The 18487-nt window shown below is 36.6% G+C and overlaps 1 long non-coding RNA gene across 3 annotated transcripts in view; it reads right to left on the reverse strand.

Moving 5' to 3' along the window:
• Nucleotides 1–15781, reverse strand: part of LOC117674238 (uncharacterized) — an 83253-nt gene extending 67472 nt beyond the window's left edge. For 2 of the 3 annotated variants that reach the window (XR_015731310.1, XR_004593771.3), the window contains exon 1: nucleotides 15710–15781. This is a non-coding gene — a long non-coding RNA (uncharacterized LOC117674238). The remainder of the gene's footprint in view (nucleotides 1–15709) is intronic. The other variant, XR_015731309.1, reaches the window with a different exon arrangement.
• Nucleotides 15782–18487: the final 2706 nt, after the last annotated feature.

Genomic DNA, 18487 nt, shown 5'->3' on the forward strand with positions numbered 1-18487 from the left:
CGACCAGTTCTGGAGAACCGGTAGCGGAAATTTTGAGTAGTTCAGAGAACCAGTAGTAAAAATTCTGACTGGCCCCACCCCCATCTATTCTCTGCCTCCCAAGTCCCAGCTGATCAGGAGGAAATGGGGATTTTGCAGTAACCTTCCCCTGGAGTGGGGAGGGAATGGAGATTTTACAGTATCCTTCCCCTGCCATGCCTACCAAGCCACGCCCACCAAGCCATACCACACCCACCAAGTCACACCCACAGAACCAGTAGTTAAAAAATTTGAAACCCACCGCTGATCTGTACATACATATTGTGACTCCAATATAGTAAGATATCTATTTGATAGGTTTGGATTAATTATATTGATGACTCATAGGGACTTTATTAAAGCTATGGGATAGTTGTTATCAACTTCTGCAATTAGGCAGTACAATCACATGCCAACTTCCCGGGTCTGTTTTGCCAAAGAAGGAAGAATTGGGAAGGGCAAAGGGACCTTTTTCTGTCTAAAGACCGATACCAAGACATATAATGGATTCACAGTAATGTGGGAACATTTCAAAGGTCGGTGACAATAGGACAGATAAAAAAGTGTAATAATAACCCTCAGCCAAAGGGGGATGGGCTTAATGGTCAGTAGATGAATTTGAAATTCTGAGAGCCATGTCTGCTTTTTAGGAGGACAGAAGGCTTGCCCATTCATCAAAACCCTCTCATAGTGGCATGGCTAGTCCAAAGCAAAAAAAAATCAGATAAAGAAATTGAACTGGGAAGCCAGCAGTGCAGAAGCCCAAGGGTGTGTGTGTTTAATATATATATATATATATTTAATTGAAGAAATTTTTAACAAGCTAAAAGCAGTATGAATATTAGAAAAGAAACTAATAAGAAAGAATAGTGAATAAGTAAGAAAGAAAACAGAACACAAAGAAAAAGAAAACATTATAAAAAAGCAGCTCCCAAACTTTTTGACAGCCGTTATAAATTCATTTATATTTTACTCCCCCCCCACTTTACTCCAAGATTACATCATAATTTCCTTCTTTACATAAGCTATTCATTCTAATCTTCAAACCCATAACTCAAGAGTTCATTTTTCTCTTTTTTTTCCCCAGCTAAAAGTCTTTAAGGGGTTTCCAATCACGGATACCCTATTGCTGATCTTTCTTACATCAAAAAAGTTAATTTTGCCATCTCTGACATTTCTGTCTCCTTCAACAACCATTCCTCCGTTGTGGGTATTTCAAGATGCCTAAAGGTGCATGGATGACCCAGGGCCATATACTGGGGCTCAGTTCTATAGCTTTAGTGTGAGGCCTCCAAATCAGATACATTATGACCTCCCTCCATATCCATAGACTTGAAGTACTTTGCAGCCCTTTTATGACATTTAAATGCTTGAATATATTTAAATGTATTAACATTGCAAATATTTGACCCATCTGAGCTCAGCTTGGTTCACTAGTAAATTCCAATTCTGACAAAATTTCAGAGAGACTACTTTGGGGACATCAGTGCCACTTAATTCGGGGCACAATTCAATAAAAAAAACGATATGGCTAACTCCAGTGGTGCGTTGCTACCGGTTTGCCCCGGTTCGGCAGGAGTGGACTTCCCAGCAGTGGCGGGAGGCTCCACCCATCCGCCTGGATGTCATCAAATACGCTCTGGGCATGCACGAGCAAACCGGTAGCAAAGGTAAGTGAAACCCACCCCGGCTAACTCTATTAATACACATGCTAAGAGTAGTAAACTACCTTATTATTTCATAATGGGAGGCAATCTATGAATAAGCAAACACTTTTCTCAGAAATGAAATTAAGACAGTGTTTTTTTTAAAAAATGCATTTGGTTCCACCATGCCTGTGATGTGTTGCTGACAAAGTCACAAGACAAGAATCTTCCCCCAATTCTGTACCGTAGTTGCACTAACATAGTGAAAAAGGATGAGTGAGGCTAATAAAGTTTTAACAAAATGGACTGTAAATTACTTAAGCATAGATGCCATTTGCTTAAATATACTGAAATCTAAAAACAAATCACCTATGGGTACCAAGTATTTTCCATTAAACAAGCTGAACGTGATGAATCATACAGTGAGCAAAGCTAACACATGGACTGCTTTCATAAAGCCATGTTTGTTTAGTTTACGAGAGCCAGCTTTTTTCCTGACTTTGATAAACAGTGCAAGTGATTCATTATTTTAGCATCATATACGTTTCCTGTTTATAGGCGATGGTTCAAGTATTTTTTTTTTTTACAGACAGGTTTTTCTAATTCCAATATAGAACTTTGTGTGTGTTTGTGTGTTAGTGCCAGAGTTCCATTCCCAAGTCAATTCCATTTTTCTTAAAGCTGAATCACATTGCTTTTCTTTCAAAACTGAATTTACTCACTTATCAAAACATTTTGGCTTGGGAAATGGTGCCATGAAAAATCAGTCCCAAATCAGAAGAGGAAAGAGATGGCCAAATATCAGGAGTTGCTTTCCTGAGTACTACTTATTGTATCTGTTCAATGTACTGTATCTGTCAGTCACAATTATAAGAACACGGGGAAAGTTTTACTATTCCTTCTTCTGGCGAGTGCTTTTCCAGAGCCCACCATTCCCTTGCCTCCTGATTAATCCCTTCTTAAGACAGACCAGTACCCTTTTCCTCCCCAGCAGAAAAGACTAGAACTTGGTTTTGTAATCTCTTCTGCGCTGTTTAATACAGCAAAAAGCTGACCCCTTGTCAGGCATGTCTACGTGGTTGTTTGAGAGATTCCACGAATGCTTGAAAGACAACAAATTCATATTTTTGCTGCTTGGTAATACAAGATCTAGTTTCCATTGCATCATCTGTACTATTACAGCTGCAAGCTTTAGGGTATTTGTCTGCTTTTTGAGCAAAAAAAAAAACCCAACAAAACCAGAATGCAAACTGTGTCCACTGCACACAGGACACGGTTATCACAATTGGAATCCCTTGTGCAATAAGCAGCCACCTCACATGAGGCTGCCCAGGGCAAGTGGTGTTCTGCTGCGATTGTACAACTAGGCCTGGCTATTATTTGTCCTTGTTATTACTGCCATGTGCAATTAGTTAATGTTTCTCAGAGTCTATGTCTGAGCTGCATGGTAGATTCCGGTAAGACACATGATTGTAATACAGAGACTTGGCCATAAAATCTTAGGTTCCTTAATTTTGTGAAAACCTCTAAATAAATCCTGTAAAGCTGATTACTCTCAATATCAAAAAGTTAGGAAGCTGATTGGGAAAAGAAACCAAGCTTTGACTGCACCCTTAAACTAATTCAGTTCCACTAATAGGAAAATTCTACATTTGAATATTTTGGAATCTTAGAAAGCAGGATTCTCTTGAAAGATAAATCTCTCTCTCTCTCTCTCTCTCCTCTCTCTCTCTCTGTCTCCCCCCACTTCTCTCCTTCTCTCCTGCTCCCTCCCTCCCTCATCTCTTTCTCTCTTCTCTCCCTCCCTCTCCCCCCTCTTTCTCCCCCTCTCTTTCTCCCTATCTCCCTCTCCCTCCCTCCCTCTCATCTCTCTCTCTCTCTCTCTCTCTCTCTCTCTCTCCCACCCTCTCCCACCCTCTCTCTTCCTGTCTCCCTCACTCTCTCTCCTTCTCTCCTCTCCCTCCGTCATCTCTTTCTCTCTCTCTCTTTCTCTCTCTTTCTCGCTCCACCCTCCCACCCTCCCTCTCTGCCCCACTCTCTCTCCTTCTCTCCCTCCCTCCCTCTCATCTCTTTCTCTCTTCTTTCCCTCCCTCTCCCTCTCCCCATCTCTTTCTCCCTCTCTTTCTCCCTCTCCCTCCCATCTCTTTTTCTCTCTCCCTCCCACCCTCTCTCCCTGTCTCCCCCCACTCTCTCTCCTTCTCTCCCTCTCCCTCTCTCTCTCTCTCTCTCTGTGTTGCTCTCTCCCTATCTCCCTCTCTCTCTCCCTGTTTCTCTCCCTCTATCACTCTCTTACTAGTCCTTAGTAGTATACGTATCACCATATTACTGAAAGATTCACAAGGGACATGGGGGTGAAGGAAAGAATTCGGGTTCATATTAAAATAAAAGATGATCTCATTTCAAAATTTCAAACATGAACCACACAGAGTTATTTGTCAAAATGTCCTTTTCTGAATTCTGCACTCCAGATCCCTAATGTGTATAAGAATGTACTCTGGACTTCCGGCGGTGACGTCATCACGAATGGGTGAGGAAACGGAGGCTCCGTCTCTGAAACCCAAATTTCCTCATTAATTGCTCTTTAGGGGCATTCCCGAACTTGGAGGGATCGGGAAATTAAAGAGGAATTCGCGAAGCCCCCTGGTATTGCGCTGTCATCAGGGAGGTCGAGCGATCAACCTCTTAAATTGGTGGAGAAGAAGTCGGCCTTATCGGCGGACAGGAGGGATGGCGCCCGCCTAGATCGAAGCAAAAAGTGGAAGCAAATCCGAGTGACTGTCAGATAGATCACCTACAACAGAGACGGCAAATGGGACGCGCGAGCGAATCAGAGAAAGACAAGTGAGTTACAACAGCGGCGATACAAGAGCAGAAGGAAAAAAGGGGGAATAATTATAGCGCGGAAGAGAGAATCCCATAGAATGACTAAGCAAATATAAGAAAAGGAGAAATAGCGCTCGAAGCGGTCTGACTGCGGACCTTTACAGCTGATCAAAGGGAGCAGCCTGTGGACTTTGTGGATATAGAGACAAGCTGTTTGATCTTGGGAATTATAACTGATTCAAACCCCAAACATTGGAAACCGAATACAGAGACTGAAATACCGGACTAAGTGGTGAATTTCACGGATACAGAAGATCTGTCGGGATTTCGAACTCTGGATTTACAAATAACTTTGGATTATAAGAACTCAAGTTTAAAAAAAAAAAGATTTGAAAATTGAATGCAGAGATCCGATGACTGGGAGAAGAAATTAAAAAAAAAAAAAAAAAGACTGAGACTGAGACGACACAGATTGCGTTTTTCATGATTGTGAAAGAACAGACTGAGAGAGGTAAAGCAAGAAGACAATAAGGACTAAAGAAAATAAAAATTAAGTGAATTATTAATTTTGAACTGTTTAATTAGTTAATGAGTTTAATATTTGAAAGAAATATATAAGTTGACAATATTTTTATAGCTATAAATTATATTGTGGAATTGTAGTTAGATAAGAAATTATTGTTAAAGCGAAAGACTGATTTTTATATATCTCTGAGATAGACTGATTGAAAAAAGGGGGTAACTGAAAAGATTGCTAATTAGAAAATTAAGAAAATTAAATTAAAATCCTGATTGATAAGTAAATAGATTTATACTGTGAACAAGAATTAATTGCTTAATTGGGATAACTGGCAATATAATATAATATAACTATATATAAGTTGTGTGGTGTATAAGTAGTATTTGGAGGGGAAAAGAGATATTAAGGAATAACTTAATAATTGATGTTAAGGTTGGAAAGCTTTACACGAATATTAAAAATGTCTACAACATCCACCATAACAAAGACAGGGAAAAAACCTACAACTAGTACGTTAGTAATGACTCCTTCCCCCTCACAACAAAAAACAATAGATAGCATGATGGGGAAAGAAAAAGAAAAAGAAAAACTGGAAATGGCACCTAATGTAATACAAGATATGTTTCAAAAGATCCAGGAAACACTGCTTCAAACACAAGAAAAAATAGCTGAAAATCAGGAAGAAATGAGAACGTTCCATGCAGAGATCAGAAATGAATTAGGAGAAGTTAAGGAAGATATTAAGACCATGAAAGATAAAATTGGGGGCATTCAAAATTCTATAGCAGAAAATAAACAGAGAATTAGGAAAACGGAAACAAAAATAGATCACGTGGAATTAAAAGTAGAAGCAATGGAACAAAAAACCCTACAACTAAACAAAGAAATGTCAGATTCCTTGGCCATGCTCGAAATGGAAAAGGCCTCATACTTCTTGCGTTTTCAAAATGTCCCAGAAGAAAAAAATGAGGACTTAGAAGGAAAGATGGTGGAGATTATTGCAGGAATGATACAAAAAGAGCCAGAAGAAATAAAAGGACAATTGGAAGAAACTTATCGTGTACAAACAAATTATATAAGAAGACACAGATTGGCAAGAGAAGTCCATGTTAAATTTTTAAAAAAATCAATCCGAGATGAAGCCTATAAGAAATCTAGAGAAGAAACGGTGATCTATAATGGAAAAGAAATTATAATCTTAAAACAGATACCCCGAAGAGTAAGAAATCTACGACAACAATATCAGTTTTTAACACAACTACTGATCAAATACAAGATAATGTATAGATGGTTGCCAATAGAGGGGATCTTAATTACGTGGGAAGACAAAAGATATAAAATAGATACTCTAGAAAAGGCAAGAGAATTTCATAACACACATTTTAGACTAGAAGTAGAACAGGAAAGTAAGGAGGAAACAGATAGTAAAAGTCAAGAAGAAGAACCAATAGAAACAAAGGAAGAAAAAGAAATAAGACAGAGGCAAGAAAAAGAGAGAGAACAGAGAGAAGGTGCAAAACCTAGAGAACGGATGGAAACAAGAAACACCAAAAAACAGATATAATAGGCAATGGATGAACAGATCAAACTCTTTTCAGTAAACATTAATGGCTTAAATGCCCCAAAGAAAAGGAATCAAATTTTCACAAAATTACGAAAATTAGAAGCAGATGTAATATGTCTGCAAGAAGTACACATTCAAAAAGATTATCAAAAAATCCTAGAAAACCCCAAATTAGGAAAATTATATTTATCTCTGGCCCCAAAAAAGAAAAAAGGAGTAGTGATTTACGTAAAAGAAAAAATACAATCTAAACTAGTTTATACCGATGAGCAAGGTAGAGTGGTGATGGTTGAATTAGAAATAGGAAAAAGGAAAATGTTAATTGTAGGGATTTATGCACCTAACCAAAAACTACAGGTTTTTTTTAAAGACCTACATATAAAATTAGCAGAATTAGAATATGATGATATTTGTGTAATAGGGGATTATAATGCAATAGTAAATGCAAAGAAAGACTACAAAACTGGGGGAAAAAAACAAAAGAAAAAAGAAATACTTCCAAAAGAATTCTTTACTATGGCTGAAGAACTAAACTTGGCAGATGTATGGAGGGAAACACATGAAGAAGAGGCCCAATACACCTTTTACTCCCATCCGCATAACTCCTGGTCAAGATTGGACATGGCATGGATGACCCCAAGTATCAAAACAGAAGTAGAAAAAATTGAGATAGGCACAAACCAATGGGCAGACCACAATCCACTATTCATAAACTGGAAAGGGGAAAGAAGACGTAAGAGATGGACAATGAACCAAAGATTATGTAAAGAAAAAGAATTTAATTTGATGTTAGAAAAGGAAGTAAAAATATTCTTTCAGATAAATAAAATAGAGGAAACCTCTTTACAAAACACATGGGATACTTTAAAAGCATATATAAGGGGCCTAGTAATAGCATATACGAGGAAAAAGAATAAAGAGAAGAAAAAACAATTAGATAAATTAGAGAAAGACCTAAAACAAATAGAACAAAAACTCCAGGAAAAGCCCCAGAACAAAACAATAAGAGAAGAATGGGAAATGATTAAGCATAAATTGAATTTGATAAACCAAATAGAACTAGCCCAAAAAATAAAAATGGCGAAACAAAACTATTTTGAACACGCAAATAAAACGGGCAGATGGCTAGCCTATAAACTGAAAAAAGAACAGAAAAAAAGAATGATATACCAATTGAAAGATGATAAAGGAGAAATTCAACATAGTAAAGAGGCCAAAAAAGATATTATTAAGAAATTTTATGCGAATCTATATAATCAGGGGAAAATAGAGGAAGATAAAATAAAACAGTACATAGAGAAATCAGGAATGCCAAAAATCACAGAAGAACAAAGAATTATTCTCAATAGGCCAATAACCAAATTAGAACTAGACGAAGTACTGAAAAAGCAAAAAAACAATAAAACACCGGGTCCTGACGGGCTACCGGTAGAAATATATAAAACAATGCAAGAAGTATTGGGAGAGAATATGTTGCGATTATATAATGAAGCTATGGAGAAAGCCAAGATACCAAATTCATGGACAGAAGCCATAATAACAATCATTCCAAAAGAAGACACAGATCTCCAGTTAATACAAAACTATAGACCTATTTCATTATTGAATGCCGATTACAAAATATTTGCAGCAATCTTGGCAGAAAGAATTAAATTAGTATTAAATACATATATACACCCAGACCAAAATGGATTTCTGCCGGGACGCCAAATAAAGAACAACATGAGAATAATACTTAATGCTTTAGAATACTATGAATCACACCCGGAGAAGCAGGCAGTGTTGGTTTTTCTTGACGCCCAAAAGGCCTTCGATAACCAAAATTGGAAATTTATGATTGAACAACTACAAAATATGCAAATTGGGGAAAAATTTGGGAAAATTATAGCAGAAATCTATACCAAGCAATCAGCAAGGATAATTATGAATGATGATATAACAGACAAATTTAATATAACAAAAGGAGTTAGACAAGGCTGTCCACTTTCCCCCTTACTATATATTCTATCATTGGAAACCCTGTTGAAAAAAATTAGAGAAGATCAAGGAATTGAAGGTTTAAGGATTAATAGAGAAGAATACAAAGTTCAAGCCTTTGCTGATGACTTAGTGTTTTTGACAGAAAATCCTATGGAATCTATACCTAATTTGTTTCAAAAAATAGAAGAATTTGGAGAAGTGGCTGGACTAAAAATTAATAAAAATAAATCGAAGCTAATTGTTAAAAACCTTACGGAAATCCAAACAAAAGATTTGATAGATAATATACAAATTCAAACAACAACAAAAAAATATATCTAGGAATCTGCTTATCCACAAGAACATCAGCAATTAAAGAAAATAATTATGATAAATTACTAGAACAAAGAAAGAAAGATTTAGAAAAATGGGAAAATTTACACATTTCATTCCTAGGAAGAATTTCGGCTATCAAAATGATTATATTACCTAAATTTCTATATTTGTTTCAGGTCACCCCAATTAAAATAGATAAACCGTTTTTTGAAAAGCTGAATAAAATAACATCTAAATTTATTTGGCAAGGGAAAAGGCCACGAATAAAATTTAAACTGCTTCAGGATACAAAAGATAGAGGAGGAGCTGCACTCCCTGACTGGGAGATATACTACCAAGCAGCAGTACTATCGTGGGTCAAAGATTGGATAGAATTAAAGGACTCTAGAACTTTAACAATTGAGGGACACAAACTTCAAACTGGCTGGCACTCCTTTATGTGGGATGAGAAATACAAAACACATTCATATTTTAAAACACATACAATAAGGAACTCACTATTACAAATTTGGCTTAAAATTAAAAAACAACATTATATGAAGATACCAAATTGGCTAGCACCGGCGGAATCAATTAGACACCCAAATTTAACAGATAAGACAAAAATAATTAGATATAAAGATATAATTGACTATCAAGGCAAACTAAAGACAAAACAACAATTGGAGACAGATTTACACAGAGGAATAGACTGGTGGACTTACACTCAAATACAATCTAAATATAGAGAGCATATAAAAACATATGAAATTTACAATCAAAAACAAGAAATAGATAAAATTATATTAGATTCAGAAAATAAATTAATTAGTAGAATTTATAAATTTCTCCTACGCTATAAATTGGAAGAAGAGACAGTCAAAGAAACGATGATTAAGTGGGCTCAAAATATCAAACACACAATACCTTTGGAAAAATGGGAAAAGTTCTGGCAGGAAAACCTAAAATTAACGAAAGCAACGGCGTACAAGGAAAACCAACTGAAAATGTTTTATCGGTGGCATATGTCTCCAACCAGATTGGCAAAAATACAACCTAAAAATAGCCCAATTTGTTGGAAGTGCAAAAAGGCACAAGGGACTTTCTATCATTTATGGTGGACATGCCCGGCAGCAAAGAAATTTTGGTCTAACATCAAAAAATGGTTGGAACAAATAACAAAAACACAGATTGAAAAAGAACCAGAAACATTTTTATTAGGAATATTTAACAAATCATACCCTAAGGATATTAAATATCTTACAATTCACATATTAACTGCTGCAAGAATAATCTATGCAAGAAATTGGAAACAAGAAAAAATACCAAGTGAAACAGAAGTAATAGGGAAAATTTTAGAATGCGCTGAAATGGATAGGTTAACCAAAGAATTACAAGAAAAAGAAGAATCAGACTATTATAAAATATGGAATAGTTGGTATAATTGGTTAAAAATTAGAAATACACAAAAAATATAGGGGATATATTACCGATTGATACATATATATGTAATAAAAATATTATTAGATTACAGAAAGGTGAAGGAATATATTATAAGTAGAATTGTAGAACGTCACTCTGAAAAAATGCTTTAGAAGAAATTATATTCTTTTTGTGTATATGTTGTATAAATGTTCGTTGTGTATATGTTACGTATGTCTTTTTTAATATTTATATTCAATAAAAATTATTAAAAAAAAGAATGTACTCTGTAGTACATTATGTATGTACATTATGAAAAATTATATTCATAAAATGTATTGTTCGTAAAATGCATTGTTACATAATTGGTTGCTAAATTAACTGCTAAATACTGTCATAAAACAGTATTAGGAGAAACAGCCACACGAAATCTTTTGTGGAAACTTTCTGGGCTGCAGAAATGGAGACTAGGGGTGTGTGTGAGAGAGAGAGAGGGAGAAAGGAGGGAGGGAGAGAGAGAGAGAGAGAGAGAGAGAGAGAGAGAGAGAGAGAGAGAGAGAGAGAATTGTCACATGCTTTTTTCTAGTTAACATACCCATTTTCATTTCCTGATAAATGGTGAGCCAATAGGTGAACTATCATACATAAGTAGTTGGGTGAATGTTCTTATCCCCTGACATCTTCTCTAATGCAGTGTTGTTTTTTTCTTCAAAATTCACATGTGAATTAGCAACTATATATTATCTATTAACTATAGATAATCAAATGATGCGCCTGCATGTCTGAATATCTCTGTATTATGTTCTATAGGCATCCTTCCTAATATTGAATTTATTAACCAAAATCAAAAGGACCCTTGCATAGTTCTTTGGGCATTCAAGACATCTTACAACATCTCAAATCCCCAAATGAACTATGTAAGGGTCCTTTTTGTAGATTTCAGCTCTGCATTCACCACCATCCTTCCTGAAATCCTCCTCTCTAAACTGACTCAGCTAGCTGTGCCTGGCCACACTTGTAGATGGATCACAAGCTTTCTAAAGACTAGGAAGCAGCAGGTGAAGCTAGGGAAAAATCACGTTGAATGCCCGTTCAGTTAGTACAGGAGCCCCCCAGGACTGTGTGCTCTCTCCATTGCTCTTCTCTCTCTATACTAATGACTGCTTCTCGAAGGATCCTTCTGTTAAAGTACTGAAGTCTGCAGATGATACCACAGTCATTGGTCTCATTTGAGAAGTTGATGAGTCTGCATATAGACAGGTGGTAGATCAACTGGTCCTATTGGGCAGCCGGAACAATCTGGAGATGAACATTCTTAAAAACCGTAGAGATGATAACAGATTTTAGAGGAAGCTCTCTTATTCTACCGCCTCTTACAATATTAGGCAACATAGTATCAATGGTAGAGACCTTCAAGTTTCTAGGTTCTATTATCTCCAAGGACTTGAAATGGACACCTAACATTAGAACTATCATTAAAAAGGCACAATAAAGAATGTTCTTCCTGCGGAAGCTCAGATAGCCCAAGGATCTGCTGATTCAGTTCTACAAAGGAATTACTGAGTCTGTCATTTGTACCTCAATAACTGTCTGATTTGGCACAGCAACCAAACAGGACAGGTACAGACTTCAGTGGATAGTTAGGACTGCAAAACAAAAAACCACCACTGATCGTGACTACCCTGCCTTCCATTGAGGATCTGTATACTGCACGAACCAGAAAGAGGGCTGAGAAAATATCTACAGGCCCTTTGCATCCTGGACATAATCTATTCCAATTCCTCTCCTCAGGACACTGCTATAGGGTTGCATGCCAAAACAACCAGGCATAAAGAGCTTTTTTCCCTCATGCTGAACACTTAATTCCCACAGCATTGTCTCATTTCTCATCTTTTTTCATCTTCTCATCTTTCCTACCATGTTTTTCTATAGGTTTCTTATGGCCTATCAATTCTTGTTTGTAACTTATGATTAATTGTTGTAACTATGATTATGACCTACAACCGATTACCTGCTGTTTATATGTACACTGTGAGCTTAAGGCCAATAAAGAATTCTATTCTATTCTGGAAATATACATCATTATAGGATGCCCAGAACACTGCACCCTTCATGAACTGATCCTAAATTTATACAGAATTTTGTCCATTAGTATCAAGCTCTCCAAGCATGCAATTAAGCTATTAGCTAAATTCTAAATTCTAAACACAATCTGCAAAGTTAATCAACATTTCAGTTCATTTCCTTGAAATCAATGATCAGATCTGAAACAATTATACAGATTGGCCAATATTTGCCCTCTTCTATTCATTTTGATCCATTACATTATAATCTTATTTCTCCTAAATTTAAATAACAACAATAATAATTCATTTTTATTTAATATTACTGCATAAGTAAGCTTAACTTTATACTCATAGGAAACACAAAAATATGATGCTTCACTAACTGTACTATATTAAAAGAACTTTAGTTTGTGTTATATATTACAGTTTAACACATTACCTATATATAAAGTTAATGTGCATAATTTTATAAATACTGTTATCAAGAAATGATTAGAATATTACAGTCTAACCATATTTCCTGGGACTGAAGACTGATTTTAGTTGAATGTTACCAAATAATACTATATGGTCTTATTCATAGGACTTTCCCTGCCATTCAACAAACAAATATGATTTCAAAAGACATAGAAAGCTAGAGAGAGGGGAGTTTGAAAATTCTTAATGTAGCCTATTGTCTTGAAAGAAAATGGAAGATGGTGTTGCATCACCAGTGTTGAAGAAAGATTCCATTGTTTATGGAACTGGAGTTTAATAGCACTAGCAATAGCACTTAGACTTACATTTTTTTTGAGCCAAACCTAAATGTTCATGGTGGCCCAGAGACCAACTTATCCTTTTTCTGAGGAAAGATGTCGCCAAAAGAAACATATGCATGCGGTGACAGATAATACCCTATGTGGTAGGAACAAGGAAATCACATCATATCCTGCTTTTCTTGATTACAGTTTCAGGGAGCTTCCATTACTTCATTACTTCTAGTTCCAGCATAAGTACTCCAAAAAAAGGGGGGGAGGGGGGACAATAAAAATCCTTGTATTACTATCATTTGGATGGAATCTAGCCTGGATTCAGTCACAGCTGATCAGTAAAAAGAAATATGGTATTTCATTTTGTTTATGGTCCTATTAATATAATCTGGCCCTCCTTATATTCATGCATGCCAGCTCTACTTCTGATTGTCACTAATTGTCACAATTAGTGCAGTAGTCTGGGGGTTTCTAAGAACACTCAGATGAATGTGTTTATAATTTGCCTCATAACTGACAATTTCAACCAATTGGAAACCCTAAGCATGTTAAGCTGAACAGGATTCAAATCTGCATTTTTTTGCAGAATGAACCAAAATCAAAAGGCTGTAGAAGATGGACATAATCAATATATCACCAGTGCTTTCCTCACTTTGAATTCCCATTATTCATCTGAATGCATGAATAGGACTTTTATAATACCCTAGAAGTAGTTCCAAGGCAACCACCCAAGAGAGAAATGTCTTTTCAACATAGGTGCTCATTTTCCATCCAGTGTTGCAAAACTGTGTGACATGTTGCAACTTTGCTTTAAAAGTCAACTTTTGCAAAACACATATTGGGTAATCTGAGTATATCTTTATCCTTCTGTGTACACAGTGGCCTTGCCAGTCTGGTTCATATTAAAAGAAGAAGAATTTGCCCTTGGACAAAAGTTTTGAATGAGACATAAGACAAGGAGAAAAGAAATATTTTAGGTGTTCACAGAGGCATAATATCCTAAAGTTAGGGATCACGCAATTGTGTAACAGGGAGGGAGGGAGGGAGGGAGGGAGGGAGGGAGGGAGGGAGGAAGGAAGGAAGGAAGGAAGGAAGGAAGGAAGGAAGGAAGGAAGGAAGGAAGGAAGGAAAAATCATCTGATTTTTTAAAATACAACAGTGATCAAAGACTGCTTCTAACTAACAATTTGTGGTTGCAAGGTAAACGCAATTGACACTTTATAAAAATATATTCAAATCCTAAAAGTAATTCTGTTATCAGGTTGCTAGATGCAGACAACTGATAACCACAGCATCAGAAATGACACGAATACAATATGGGAATGACTTACAGGACAAATTATTTAGATAGAACCAGTGGTAGGATTCAGCCAGTTCTCACCTATTCAGGAGAACCAGTTGTTAACTTTCTAAGCAGTTTGGAGAACTGGTTGTTGGAAGAATAAGAAATCTTATTTTGTTTTTTTTTCACTTTATAGGACTAATCCTGTAAGGAAGGCAGGAAGGAAACATTCTGGTGTTGTTTCTAGCCTAATCTTTATTGCCCTGCTTACAGAAACTACCTCTCTGGTTAACCCTTATTACATTGTAACTGCTAAGGCAAAGCGCCCATCGACCTGAGTGACGTTGAGTTGGCCACGCCCACCCGATCACATGACCACCAAGCCACACCTACCCAGCTGGTCATTAGGGCAGAGAACCGGTTGTTAAATTATTTGAATCCCACTACTGAACAGAACTATATCTCCACAGAAATAGTATTCTGTGGTGGAATAACCTAATATAGAATTCCTAAACCTATATGCTGTATTACCTGAAACATAATTACTTTTGAATGTAATCCTGTTTTTTCAGTACAACACAGCAAAAAAAACAACAACATGTCTTTCCTAAGCAGTGACACTAAAATGTATGCAAATTTTTTCTAGATCTTTGTTTTCAATTACAAATTGATACAGACACTGAACAGAATCACTTTGATCAGAAAAAGGAGAAATCAATTCAAACTGATTTGCATTTCCCTATTCTTTACCAAATATTATATTCTGTTGATGTGAGGTCTGGGAATCAAATTTCAAATTACTGTTTTGCCCAATCACTTGATTCAGATGAAAAGGTTCAAAATATTTTTATGTGAATTACATGCATTACTAAAATAATGTAGGACCCCAATCTCTAATTTTTTCTGGGATTTAAAATAAACTTTCACTGAAACATTAAAATGCAGCCTTGAAGTCTGTTTATGCCTTCCATTTTTACATACATCAACTTGTTACCAAGTTTCCCCATAAAAAATGAGAATTTTACTTCACTGAAAATAAATTCCTATAATTACTCAGCCACTTGCTCTTCAGTGTGAAATTATAATAAGTTAACTATCTATAATTGAGGATTTGGTGCCAAGATATATATCCCAATAGCTCTTCAATGAGTGTGTAAAGCCAAAGCAAAGAAAAGGGTCAGACTAGGACAAGAAAATATATTTAATTAAAATTAACAGCTTAGTATACTGTAAATACCTCCCATGATTTATTCATTCCCTTTTTTTGTCATATTCAAAATTCCCAAAGCAACAACATTGAGAAGGCTCTTTGATTTACACCTGTCTGGAGATTTAATCTCCTTACCTTTCTCTAGCTTGCTCCAAATCTTGTCCCTTCAACCTGTTGACAAAGGAAGTGAAGAGCACTGAAGCTGTAAGTTATTACGGCTGACACAAATGAATTTTCACTGTGAGCTATTTTAAGCCTGACAAATATACTGCAGCGAGCTTATCAGGATATGTTCAGAATGCTGAAGGAACACAGTCACTCGTGTTTTATATTAAACAAGAAAAAAGATTTTTTTTATATAAAAGAGAAAGACAGCGTGTCAAAACAAATACAAGCAAAAATGACAGCAAGATAAACAAATCATGGTTAGTATAGCTAGAAATGCTATTTTGTATCCTGTGAGTAACAAAGCATAGTTCTTACTTCCAATACTCCTAAGAAGATTCAGCTCTGTGTCCATGGATAAGACACTGAGCTGTATAGACTGACCAACATTTGCAATCAGGGTCCTAGGTGCTCTCTGAGCTTGGTTGTTTTCTTGCAGAGGTTTCATTATCCAAACTAGGTAACATCACCAGTGCTAGCACAACACTACACTACACTACTACACTGGCACTGATGAGGTTATCTAGTTTGGGTAATGTAACCTCTGCAATAAAACAAGCAAGCTCAGAGAGCACCTAGGACCCCCAATTTCAACCTTGAGCCACATATATTCTCCTTTATTGGCATTTGCAATCACTTTGAAGTCTAATACACCTGGTCCAGAATGTGATCACATGGTCAGTGATGAGGGTCAGATTTTGTACACATCATCCAGAGCTTCACAAGATGCACTGGTTACCAGTTGGCTTCTGGGAACAATTCAAGGTGCTGGTTATCATTTGTATAGTCCTTCAAAGTTTAGAAGTTGTCTGTTTGAGGAATCACTTATCTCTGTCCATCTGGTATGGTCCAGGAGGGTGGATCCACTCCAAGACCTGTCAATTAAAGAATGTCATCTTGTGGGACTCAGAAAACATGCCTACTTGTTGGAATTCCTTCCCTCTGGAATGATCTCCCCCACAAAGATTTATGTGGCTCCCTCACTTATATCTTCCAGGAAACTTTGAACATCTGTTTTTCCCAGGCCTTGGAGATAAGGTAATTGTGGAGTTCCCTTTTGTCTGTTTAGTTGCCTAGTTGTAAGCCGCCTTAGAGCAAGGTTGGGGAACTATGGCCCTTTTATGATCTGTGAAGTTCCACTCCCAGAATTTTTGAGACAGCATGGCTGGCTCAGGAATTCTGAGAGTTGAAGTCCACAAATCATAAAGGGGCCACAGTTCCCCACCTCTGATCTAGAGTCATTGAGGAATCAGGCAGTATATAAATCAAATTTAAAAATACACTAGATAAAATGTAGTCCTGCCTTATACAGGAAACCTAGCTGGTTGACTCTAATCAGTCATTCGATCTCAGCCTTAGGAAGAAGACAATGGCAAGCAACTTCCGAATATAGAGATAGCAGAAGAGAAGACCACCAAAAAAAAAAAAAACCTGGAGAAAAATCACAAAATACAACTGGAGCATCACTCAAACAAGATCAGCAGTGGCAAAATCACAAGCAGTGAATTACAGAAGGCAGCTTTACTTGGAACAGTTTACATTTTACAATGATACCTTTAACACCATTGAACAACATCTGGTCCTTGAAAGGGACTCGATAGGTGGATAAAAATGTCAAATCAAGTCTAAACATCTGGTTGACTTTGACCAGCCGCCATCATCATCATCATCATCATCATCATCATCATCATCATCATCATCATCATCATAGCAAATCTGAAAATAAATGCTTTCTTAATGTACTTTTTCAAAAATGTTGCATAATAAATGTCTGCTTTTCAGACAAGGGGCATGATCTCCCCAATGTTTACTTCCTGTATATTGTTGATGTTTTGCAATCATTCTCAGGCTTCTTGGCTAAGATCTTTCAAAATGGTAAAAATAGAAGGTGAACTCTCAAACTCTCAAGAGTACCAAAGCAAGCAAACCAACAAACCAAAGCTTGTACATACACACACAGAGAGAAATACCCATCCTCCCCAAATTACAGAAACAACTATAGAAATACAAGGACTATAACTATCCAAATTGATTTTATAAAACTGTGATTTATTGTTACAGGCTTGTCTAAAGTGTGTCTAAACTGAGATGGGCTGTTTTGTGGTTCAGTACAATACGTTAAGAAAGCATAACCACTGTTCCGGGCAAACAATATGGTTTCAAAAGGGAAAAATAAATGGGAGGTGTGTGTGGGGGGGGGAAATTGGCCTGTGGGAGAGAAAGACCAACAAAACCTAATGTCAGAAAGGACAGAAAATGATAAGACTGAAAAATTGCAGCTAAATAGCTTCAAATCTTGTTGACACTATGTAAGAAAGAAATAAACCAGAAAACTGATCAATTTTGAACATATGAAACTCTTGGTTAAAATACGGGGATCATATTTTGCCCTTCAAATCTGGGTCTTTGTAAAGCCTTTATAGGAAACCAGCCAATTGAAGGTATTAGCACCTTCTCCAGCAACATGGGAGAGTGGATATAGACAACCATGTAATTGGTTGCACACTGCATGATGTGCCACTTTTCCCGCAAGACCATAGCATCAGGTATAAAGCCAATAGCTGTGTCACTCTTCTCTCTTCTCAAAGGTAAATCACAGCAGAACACCACACATAATTGTTACAAAGCTGTTTTGTAGTGTATTTCCTACATGCAGGGGTCTGACCAAATGAGTACTTAGAGACTGTCACCACCGCTGGATCGCTTCAAATCAATGGAGAAAACCTAAAGTAGGTGGATACTTTTCAG

This window comes from Pantherophis guttatus, chromosome 1 (genome assembly GCF_059756535.1).
Source record: "Pantherophis guttatus breed Tessera chromosome 1, ASM5975653v1, whole genome shotgun sequence".
Taxonomy (NCBI): Eukaryota; Metazoa; Chordata; class Lepidosauria; order Squamata; family Colubridae; genus Pantherophis; species Pantherophis guttatus.